The following is a 12,191-nucleotide window of genomic DNA, read 5'->3' as shown; positions in this document are numbered from 1 at the left end:
GCTAGCAGATTTTGGGCTGTTGCAACACAAAAGATTCATCTTAAATGCAACATCAAACCACTTCCAACATCCATCATTTACTCTGATATATCATATAATCTTTAAATATTTTCTCACTGAATGTACAAAGAGTTTCTTCTCTGAACAGCTTTATTCTGTTGTCAGCCTCAGCCTGATACTTTTAAGAATGGCAAAGTTGCCACATCCAAACTGTTATAGAGAGGGTTGTGAATTTATTCTTTTAAATTATGGCTTAGTATATTTAGTCAGTTTGTTTTATATCAAGCATTTATTTAAGTGGTTTTCATTGTATTGACATTTTATAATGCCCTCCTAATATTCTTATTATTGATTTTAATACTGCAATGGTATTATTCATGGTGACACCTATTGGAAAGCAAGCTTCAATTATATCAATAGATGCTATTATTATAACATTGATAGCATTAATATTTGATAGTGGCATAAAATGTGATGCATTGGCAATTAACTCATTAATGTAGATATCATTAACCAAAAATGTCAGAGTTGTTTTAATGATTTTTCCGTTCCTCTCTTTTAACAAATTCTCTAATCACTGGCTTGCTTTCGTATTTTTGGAGGCATATTCACCACAGAAGTTGTTCTGACAGCTAAATAACATCGTCCCCTCTAAAGAAGAACGGGCGAGCTTTCATGGCTCGGGGGATGTGCAGGGTCCTGAACCAGCAGCATTAGCAAGAGAGCCAGGAGGTGCACCTGCAGCACGCGACAGTCCAAAATAACAGATTTACCAAAACAGAGCCTTTTTGCTTGTTGCTTAGCAACCAGAATTGATCCAGCAAAAAGTCACCTGACTCGGGGATCGCTGGTGGCAATATTACTCCATCATTTTTCTTTTTCCCACTAAACTGATGAAGGTTCTATCAGAAGCAGCTATTAATTGTTTCTTTCTTTTCTCTCCAGCCCCTTAATTATATGGTGGAAGCAGTACTGTCGCTGCCACCAATAGGAAGAGAATGTTGTGAAGCTTAAAAAATTAAGAGACTAATTCAAATCCTGCTTGATCTAAAAGAGCAAATATTGCAAGCCACAGCTCACTGTCAGCACTGCCATCCCAAAATAAGAAATGCAGCGAGCGGCTCATATAGCAACAGAATAACCATTTTTACCACACCTGCGCTGATGGACAATTTGCAGTAATCTTTTAAAAACCACAGACTAAGAATACTTGTTGTTTTGATGACTCAGTTGGAATTCACCACCACATTTGTCTTGCTTTCATCATTTCTAAACATTAGCATTTTCATCTGTTGACCGAAAGCACTTCTGGTCCTCTATAACATATATATAAACCACTTTTGATCTTTTAAAATCCTCCTGTCAACCTGGAATCACACAGCCTCTTACATTACCTTGTTCTTGTCCTTAATGGTGACCCGCAGTGAACTCTGCACTCCCTACTTTCAGATGTTCAACATCCTTCCTTTGTTAAAAGCTGCTGATCAAAAAGGAACATTGTGCTCTCTGTGTTTCCCTCTATAGCCCCTCACAATCATTTACAGGAATTACACTAAAACACAGGGTATGGACAGTGCAATCTCATTTAACCACATACCATTTTTTGTTTTACTTTCTATAAGACTTAATTCCTTAAGTAAATACGAAAAGAAAATGCGTCTTTGTACTCATCCACTTGGCCCATCATGGGCAGTCAAATACAATATCGCAACCAGGAGTGGCAAAATATTAATCCGCAAACACCTAAATTGCCTTTCTTTCCTTTGAAATGAACGGTGTATATAAGCTCAGATGACATTTGTCCTTTTAAGAAGTGAAGAAATGTTACCTAAATGGAGTATATATCCAGTTTCACTTTTCCTCTGTATCATATTCAGATCTGGTAGATGGGATTTGATGCTGTTTCCCATAATGCCCCCATGGCTTTTTCTGTAAAAGCTTAACAAGGACACAGCATCAGAGAGTCTTTAGTGGCTAATACCCGACCCCTTTCTCTCACATTACAGCTCCAAGTGACCATTTTCATGGCAAAAGGTCACCACCATCCCCATCCCCATGGAACCAATGTGCATCAACCTTCTAACCTTTGCCACTGAGAGATGATAGCTATTTGGGCTGCAATCCCTTCATTACAGATGGTCCATATTTTATATTTAGTGTGGAAGGTCAAATTTAGGAAAGCAATTTCTCTTAAAGCTAAGAGTTCCAATAATCCAAGATCTTCTATTGGCTTATGGGTGAGTGGACAGTAATGGGCTTATGGGCAGCTCCAGATTTTTTCTCTTCACCAGGGAGGGAATTTCGTCGATCTAAATTTTTAGGATTGGGTGGCCACCATTGTTTATTATTCAATGAACTCTTATTAGATTGTATCTGAGCACACTGCAGCAGGCAGAGAGTATTCTTATAAGCAGGCTCGCAGGCTGGATCAATATCTCAAGGCATTTACAATCTTCTTGAAACAGATTAAACAATGCCATTTTTAAATTCTGTTTTAAAGATTATATGCGGTCATACAGTTTTGATAGTGACAAAAGCATTCATCCATTATCATTATTAATCACAATGGCTAATCAACTGTTCAAGCACTTTGCATTTTAATACTAAGAACACCTTTGGTGGAAATAACCTAGCACTTCGCAGCAGATCACAACAGGTCTGAGTGAATCCTGAAACCAATGATAAAACTCAGAAGATCAAACTCCAAAATGTTGGTTAAAATATATCTGCTCTAACTGCATTGAAAGGGGAACATTATGATTCCTTTTTTGTTTCCATTTTGTATCCATTTTTGTAAACCAACCCAATTATGATAGCCTGACTACTGCAAATATTTATGCACATGCTTAAATACACAAACCAAGTCCTGAGCCAGCAAAACCTTTAAGAGCTTTGCTATGCCCGCTTCCACTCAGGACAGCATCCAAGCATGTGCTTTGCTTTCTGGTAAATGACAGATCCACACGTTGCTTTTGGTGTTTAAGGCAATAGCTTATAATCCATGACACTGCTGAGCGATTTTAGCTCTTGATGGCCATTGCAGTTTGCCTCACCTGGCTAACATCTTTCTTAGTCTTGCAAAACTACTTCAAGACACAAAAGCACTATTGAAGCTGCCTGGGAATAAGCAATTTAAATATTATTTTCTCTTGTCTGTATGATCATGTTCTGTATTAGCCACAAGTATTCACAGCAACACTAGTGAAGGCTGAATTTGTCCAAGGCAGCACTGAGCAAAGTTCCCTGTCAAAAAACAAAGCCTGCTACAGTCAGGGAACAGAAGCAAGACCAGGTCCCCACACCACTAAGAGCAAAGAGCGACTCTTCCTAGTGGCTTCTGGCTGCTGTGCAAAGCATCATTAGCTTAAATCCCTACCCTTTACACAGTTTACAGCAGTACTTTTCAAGTTTCCAGCTTTCTCCTTTAATAACAGATCCATAGATTAGACAAAGAGACCCTTAGGCTAAAAACTCAAGTTATCTGACAGACACTGCAAAAAATGAATGCTATTCATGGTGAAAACTCTAGACCCGAAACAGGATCACACCTGATTTATGGAACTAAATTTCTCAAATGTTTATGTGCACCTCCGTTTGTCCTCACCGCTTGCCGAAACCTTTCAAACACGATTTCAAACATGCCCACAGCCCTCCTCTGGTGCAGGGAGCCAGCCAGCCCTGCGCTCACCTTGTGCCACAAGGGGACCCAACACCCTGCAGCTTGGTGAACACACAGGTCTGTGAGGAGGAAGGACAAACATGTACATGCATTGAGTGTCCAAAGACACAGTGTTAATGCTAGCAAGGCTTTAAAATAGCACCCAGCCTCTGCTGCCAGGCACCTGAGCATTAGGAAGAGTCTGCAAACTTACTAGACCCTCCATGTATCACAGAGGGGGCAAATGAAAAGCACATGCTAAACGCCTTCTTCAGACCATCTTGATCTGTTAACTGAAAAGCTGCAAGGAGCCTGTGCCACATGTTTGCCTTGACAGGGCCTGGAAACACCTGCAGCTTCAACCCGGACATTTGGAGCACATGAGGTGGGAACTGGTGGTGATAATGGTGGTGGTACTTCTAGAAATAACACCGGGACAATCTGACCCTTCACATAATCCTGCTCTGATCAATGGGGTTATCAGGATATTTTGAAAGGCAAACCTGGCCAGCTTTGCACTGCAATTTTATAGTGGTTCAAAGAGAGTCAGTTTCTTGGGTCTTTTTTAAAGCATCCTCCATCATCTCTTTAACCCAGGTGAAGATGTGCCTGCACAAAGCAGCCCTTGTGTACATGGAAGTCAAGCTCACTGCAAGGCTCTGAAGGAAATGAAGGGACGAGAACTGCCTTGCCTTTGTCAATGCTCCTCTGATGTCATTTTTCCTCCTTTATTAGGCTCAAATATTGCAACTTTGATAATATTTCTGTATGACACTTCTGTTATTCAAAGCAAATGTAACACAGGAAATTCCTATAGATTTTGTCTTCCATTTTCTGTTAGCCAGAAAGTAAAATGCTGTTCCTCACCCAGATGCAACCTATGGTCAGTGCCCTTAGCTATGCCTGCATCAAACTTAATAAATGCATTACGCAGGTTTTAGGGCTCCGACTCATACTTCTGTTGCCAGCAGCCAGGTATGTTTCTAGTCGGGGGTACCGTGGGGCCCTGGATGCAGGCACTGTAGGGACACATCGCATGCTTACCCAGCCCTGGCTGCACGCTGCAGACACAGCCTGGGCTGCACACAGAGCTCGAGGCTGCCTGCTGGCACAGAAGGGGTCTTTCCATTTTTTTCCACTATTATGTGTTATTTGCACAAAATATTCAAGTGATGTGGAATACTTTATTCTCTTTTAATGTAATCGCAGAACTAAAATTTACTTCTATGCACTTTGTGGGACGGAGCTGGTGGCGGTGTTTGAACCCGCGCAGGACCTAACGCAGCAGTGTCCCAGCCCCTGACAGGGCTCTCGTCAGTTCTGACACAGTACAGCAATTTTTTTTTTTTTTTTTTTTCTGTTATTCTTATGGTCAATGAACATTCTCCATAAAAGCTGTACTGTGAAACTAAAACCATCTGCCCTGCGCTTACAGACACATTCCTGTTTTGGAGCCTGCACTGTCATCTATCATAGGTTGTAGCAGTTAATATTAAAATGCTGCCCTGTGAAGGTACGATGGGTGTGGACAGAACCAATTTGTTTATACAATTGTGTTTTGCCACAGAGTAAATTAAGTTACGGGGTATTCATCAAAATTGAATTACCACAGTACGAGCTAACAATTTTCCGAAGACACTGTGACATGAGCACAAAGCAGCCCATGTCAGCCACGGGGAATCACTGACGTTTTGCAGGCTGCAGCTGAATTACTTACCAAAACGATTAGACAAAGGCAATCCTCAGAAAGCTGGAAGTTGCCAGCCAGTGGAGAATGGTGACAAGTCTACAAGAGTGTTACTTCCTACTTAGAGGAGCGAGGAGAAAGGAGAGAGACATGCTGTGGGTGGGACATCAGTGGAAACAGGCAAAGGAGACATCTCAGGGTGAGGAGGGTCAGCGTCCTTGGGGGGCAGGCAGGACTTCTGTCCGGAAACATTTCTGGAAAATCAGACTCTTGGTTGGCTGTTTACTGATCAGTTTTATTTTCAGAACTTCTATAATGAAGTGGAGAAAGACATCACATTTCTTTGCATGAAACACAGAGGGAAGTGATGAAATGATTGTGTTTGAGCAAAGGAAATTCAGGAAGGGCATATGGCAAGTGGAAATCATAAGATTTTTTAACGCTTTACTCTTTTTTTTTTTTTCATTTACATCTTTACTCAAAGAAGATGATTCTGGAAACTAAATAAAAGCATGTGCAGGGAGAAATCACCTTCTAATTTAACATTTTCCTAGAATAAAATATTTTGTTAGTTATCCTCTATTGAAAGAAAAATGCAGCATAGAAAAACCTGCTTTGTTGGAATTGTAGGTAACTAAAAAAGGAGTTCCAGGTGTAAAAGAATTTAAAGAGGACTGAAAAGTTGCTTTTGGAAAAAACAAACCAATAAACAAAAGCTGAGGGCCTAGTAGCTCACCCCTTTAACCTATTTCTTTTCATAATTATTCTATGACACCTCACACTATTCTAAGAAAACAGAAAATGAAAAAAATTGCAAAAGAAGAAATGTTTCCCTATGCTTTCAAAGCAATAGAAGATTCTCAAATATTTGCCAGAAATCTTAAGAAAATACAAGATGTTGTTTTATAATTCAGTCTCCAATAAAAGCCACATTTCTGGCTACAAAGGCAGAATTGTAGCCAGCTCTCCTTGGGCAGCTGGGTCTGCGCAGTCACTGGGCTTGGGGCAGAGCAAAGATTGCACTGCCCGTTGCCCCGCGCTCCTGCAGGACACGAGCTGGACCCCATATGAATTACACCTGAGCGTGCCAAGTGGTGTCCAGATGTCAGCCCCCAGCACGGACCCTGGACACCCCCTCCCTCAGCCGTGCTGCCTTGGGATGATGTTTTCATTTCAGTGGGCTGAGCAGGGTTGCTTCTTCACTCTGATGGAGATGGGCTTATAGTTACTGTAAATGTTACAGGGTGCCATGCAGGTGCCTCAAGAGATGTTGACTGTGCATATTTACATAAATCTAAAAATAAATAAATATACTCACAAACCTCCTCAATCAAAATATGCCAAAGACAACTAAAAGATCTTGAATCAAATATTAATGTTAGAGATTTCTCCAGCCATTTTGTAAAGCTTCCAGCTACCTTTATTACACAGCGTATAATGCACTGTCTTATTTTAGTCCTGAGCTATCAGCAGTATTATCTTTTTGATGGCCTTGAACTGGCTTAATAAAACTGGTCCTCCTCTGAGTGCCCAGGCACGAGCACTTAAGATGGAGACGTGCTAGCACCTGCCTGCTGTGGCCATCGTGGCCAGGAGCTGCCAGTCGTGAAAGGCCTGCTCCTTTGGCACAGGTAAGTCCCCTGTCACTTGCCTCATCCTGAAATGTAGTTGAGAGGGCTGTGAATGCTTTCTGCTGTATCAGAGATTTGTCCTCAGCTGACATTGGCTCACACCATGTCTGTCTGTTTTTTCACTCACAGTTTTTTTTTTTTTTTTCCTTTCTTTCTTTTTGCCTTCTGCAGTTTCCCCGCTATTGAACGTATCATGTAGTTGCCTCTTTGCTGCATGGTGTCCTTTCTGCTGCATTGCTGTAAAGCTCCGTGCCTCATGGAAAGGTCTCAGAGTTGTGTTTTCTAAATGAAGAGGCTGTGATATTACACTTAGTGGCAGCAACCACAAGAGATAACAAATCTGTTTAGAAAGAATCCCATGCAATTCCCTTGCAAATATGAGATTTGCAACATCACTATGGGAACAAAACCAAGTCAGTGGGCTTTCTAAATTTAATGAGGTTCAGATGTCCAAGGGCACCAGCTTTCAGGGGGAGAAGCAATGTCAGAGCATGCAGAGAAAGGATAGTGTTTCCTTAAGCAAAGGAAAGAAAATATCTTGAAAGAGTTTCACCCCTTGAAGTGAATCAGGTGAAAGTTAGTAGTAAAGAGTGAAAGGCAGGCCGCTGGGAATGTTCAGAGGGGATTACATTCTTCCACAGATTGTGACTTTTAAGTTCAATCACTGCAATATTATTTACGACAGTTATAGGCCTATATGGCAGTATATCAAGAAAGAGAGTGATTCATCACTTCCAACGCTTCTTCTTCCAGAGACTGAGCTGCAATGCAGCACATCACAGGCCACAACATCATTTTGGAAGCAAGAAATCTAACAGAGAATGATGTAAAAGCTATTCAACCAGCTTAAAAAATCCCATTGCTTCCAGTGAGCTTTGGAGATGGGCTAGAAAGGAGGCTATTGACAACAGCTGAATTTGCCAGAACTTCCTTTTGCTGAAGATGGCATCTCTGGTGTATTACTAAGACTGAAGGAACAACCACGTACACCTTGGAGCTGTTCAGAGCTCCCCCCCAGCTCAGCCCCTGGGGGCAGCAGAGTTTTCTCAGCACCCTGTGGCCAGGGCAGGCTGAAGCTAAAGCCTCCTCCATACAGACTTCAATTCATATCAAGTGTTTGCATCTATGCCAGCTGCTTCAGTGGTAGTATACAAACACAAATCTAGGCCACTGCCCCTCATGCAATAGCCAGGCAATATTGCTTCCTTCAGCAAACATCCAAACTTCCTTCTGTGCTTGCCTATGCCCTTCCCACCTGTGACAAGACAGAAGTGGAGCTCTTTGCAAGCTCCTCATGTATGCAGATGGAATTTACCAGAAAGTTCTAGCCTGGGCTGAGTCTTAGAATCACTCAATGCATTACCCACACAGCGCTGAGGATTTCTGAAGTGCAAGACTGCTAGAAATCACACAGTGTCCTCTGAGAAAGATACACCGATATGGCTCTGCTTCAAATACAGAACATTTAAATAAATATTTAGAAATAAATATTTGCTAAGGTAAGCTCATACCTTCAATTTGATAGTAAAAGTGAATGCACAGTCCTTATGCTCTACCATTTCTTCTCTACATAGCTAAGCTTCTGTTTTCTCTGTTTGGTGCATAATTCACAGCACTGCAAAGCAAATAACGCGAATGTTGCACCTTGCTAGAATACCTCTATCTTCTGCTAGATAGTAGCAGATGGTCAGGTCTCTACAGACAATTTGTCAGCAAAGATGATGTGATGATGTGTTTACAGGTTCTATCGGAACGCCTGATGTTCACACAGTCATATTTGCTCCAGAACAGAGGTGCCACAGCAGTGCCTGGGGCAGCCCCCCAGGAACCTCAGCCCAGTTGCTCCCCATGTTCCCAGCAGTCAGTGAAGTGCACGACACCAGGCCCAGAGAACAGAATGGGTTCTCCTGAGCTCACAGTGCTGTTCCTACCCTCATTGATAGCACTGTACCAAATGCTTAAGCGTGAATTGATAATACATCTTCCCCAAACTGGTCATTTGCTCCCACACACAAAAAAGAAATGTGTAATAGTGACATCTGGTGATGCCTATTTTGCTTATAAACACACTCCTCTTTTCCAAATATACTGAGTTTCACTGAAAACTCCCAACCTATGCTGATCAATGATAGAACTATAAAACTGAACATTCAAGCACAAAAAAAATTAGATTGAGGTCTTATTCTTTTCTTTTGCCCCTTTTTTGACACTGCTAACCCTCATCAAATGGTTAACTCACCACTGTCATGTTCAAGGAGATGCATCAGATACTACATGGTCCACCTGGAAAAGGAATTTGTATCTAGATGCCAATATAAAATGAAAAGTGAATTGTGCTGCCACCAGTTACTGCCTGGTTCTGTGGTACACATTACCAGAGCTAAGAACCTCACATTCCTTGCAGTGAGTTCCACAAACTCAATATTAGAAGACACAAAGATATTCTGGTTTAAAAAACCAGAACACCCAAGCCTCCAAATTTCTGGTAAAGTTTTTCTGCCAAAGGAGTCTCAGAATGACCTTGTTTTTGTATTAAGATGAAAAAAAGCTAGATGTGTCAGGAGGATACCAATAATAACCAATCCTATTAGGCATCGATCCCCACCTTCCCAAAGTATTTGCTGAGAAGTGCTGGGATTATCATCAGATACTGTGATGCTCTGGTTCTGTAAGTTATCATTTGTGTCCATTATTAAATTAGCTCACCACTGTGGTGGAAATCACTGCTTCTTTGGTAACTACACTATGAGTCAACTAGAGCATGGACTGTGTAAAGTCCTATTGGAAAATCCTGTAAAAATTAGGTGGTACAAAATAAACATATCTTTCTGACTCAAAGGGGAATACTGTGGAAGGGGAACTAGTTTATAATTTTTATTTATACATGTTCATGAAAAAGCACGGCAGGTGTTGTAAAGACACACTTCTAGTTGAAGAGCAATGGAGAAGTCACCCCAAATACCTATTGCAAAGAAGAGCTGAGACAGGGTCATTAATGACAATTAATCATTAATTAAACCCAGCATGATACACTGGAAACAGCATGCCAGCTAGGCCGTTCTCTGGGCAGTCTCCTTTAACTGGCTCACACAGAGGTTGTGCTTCCAGTTTGAAAGACATGTCACATAGTACGATCCCAAGCCACTCAGTGAAGTTGTGGAAGCAACAATCTTTTGGTTGATTGAATTTTCACTTAATTTAATTTCATTGGAAATCACAGATGGTGTCATCCAGTAGCTAGAGGCTAAAAAGGGGCACTTTACAAACTGAATGAAAAACTTATTAAGTTATAATAAGCAGCCAAAGCAAATGGAGGTGAAAACTTTAGTGCAAACATGCTTACTCTACATTCAGTGATATTAAAATGGAATTTATTTTTATTTTAAACTTTACTTATGCTCGTGGTAAAGCAAATAGCTATAATATGATGCAAAAACCTGGTTTCTGATAAAAGAAAATGGAAATAGATATAATGAGCATAATAATGCTAAAATGTGGATAGGTTAGAATGGCTTGAATGTAAAAAGTTTACTTAAATTGCTTTTTTTTTTTTTTTTTTTTTTTTTCCCCAGTCTTTCTCCATCTCTTACTGAAGCACTCCCCAAGTCCAAATGGCCAGCTCGAAAGGCACTGACAAGTGTCCCCTGGCACATGCATGGTAGAGGACATTTTGTCAGCCTGGAGTCTGGGTGTTGTGTAACTCTTCTGCCTTTCCAGTATCAGCCGACCATTCGTTATCAAAATGACATAGCAATTACTCAAGGACACTGTGTGCTAATCACTGTGCATATTAGCTGGGATACGGCATGTCTGTCAGGGAAAATTTGAAGGGACAAACTGATGCTTACTTTTTCCTCTGTGTAAATTGGAAAGTGAACATCTACTGTTATTGGAAATGGAGAAAATCTTTTCTTGTGATTGAAAAGAACATTTTTGCCCCTCCTCTGATTTTCAACATCATCATTTTTGGAGAGAGGAATCATAAATTTTAAGACAATCCCTGCTCAGAGATGTGTTATTTATTCACCCTGTTAACAGCCATTTCCTGTAATCAGTATAAACTGATCAATCTGCCATAATGAGAATGGAGCCAGCAGCTTCCTGGCCAGGGATGAGTCTGTGTCTCTTCTGATCTGCAGACATAACATATTGGAAGAGAAGACCACTGAATTCCCACATGCTCAGCAGTGAGAACACAGCAGCTTTCCCCTCTGCAGGTAGGTTGCTAAAAATAAGACGTAAGAAGACAATAGTTCTCAGGTCACATGTATTATTACTGATGGAAGAAAAGAGAAAGTTTTCTAATATATGCTTGAATAATTTATTAAATAATTCTGACACTAAAAAAGTGTTTTTCAGTCTCCACTATAATGTACCTGCTACCACTAACAGATAATGCTCAAAAGCGGATCCACAAATGTATTAAGAGCAATGATTTTTGACCTTTCATAGAAAAATGCTCTTATTAGTGCCGTAAATACCTCTGCTGAACACGCGGATGGGGGTAAAGTACTGAGCAAATGAGATTTAGTGAAAAAAAAATGGGATCAAATGGTGCTTTGTTCCCACGGAAGAGTAAGCCAGTAAATAAAGCAACAAAAAATCCTGCCCCTTGCTTCCAGGAGGCTCCATGGGCTGCCCTCTTGCAGTGGTACACTAGCTGGGGGACACAGAAATCATGCTCTTTTAATGACTGATGCATGATTCAAAGTAGGCCAAGAACTGGCTGAAATAAGTGCTGAAAAGAAAATTTCATAGCAATACGTTGAAAGCTGGTATTGTTACACCTTTAATGCAGATTTCAGTTTGCTGGAAGCACAGCAAATGAAGATGTCTGGGCCACTCATCAGCATCTCTGGTTTTGTTTATGAAAAACAAAACAGGCCCAGATTTCTCTCTGCCTTCTTTGCTGGAGTCACTATGTGGACTCTGAAATATAAGGGGCTGAGAGAGTTCCTACAGTCATAACATTTCTTATTTAAAAGTATTAATTACACACCTACAGGAAGTCTTCCCCACCACCCCAGGAAACGCACAGGGTTTTTACATTGCTGTTGCTTAGATGCTGAGCTTTTACTCTTTAAAAGTTGTTTCTCGTCTGTTGCCAAGAGACATCACAGTGCAAAATGTGAAGCATTTCCATCCAAACAGTGATGCAGCAGCCACCTCCAAACAAATAAGGTGTAAATTTTAATTGATTCCTTTAAAATGCTAA

The sequence above is a fragment of the Anas acuta genome, chromosome 12 (genome assembly GCF_963932015.1).
Source record: "Anas acuta chromosome 12, bAnaAcu1.1, whole genome shotgun sequence".
In the NCBI taxonomy this organism is placed as follows: Eukaryota; Metazoa; Chordata; class Aves; order Anseriformes; family Anatidae; genus Anas; species Anas acuta.
This window is presented reverse-complemented; position numbering follows the sequence as displayed.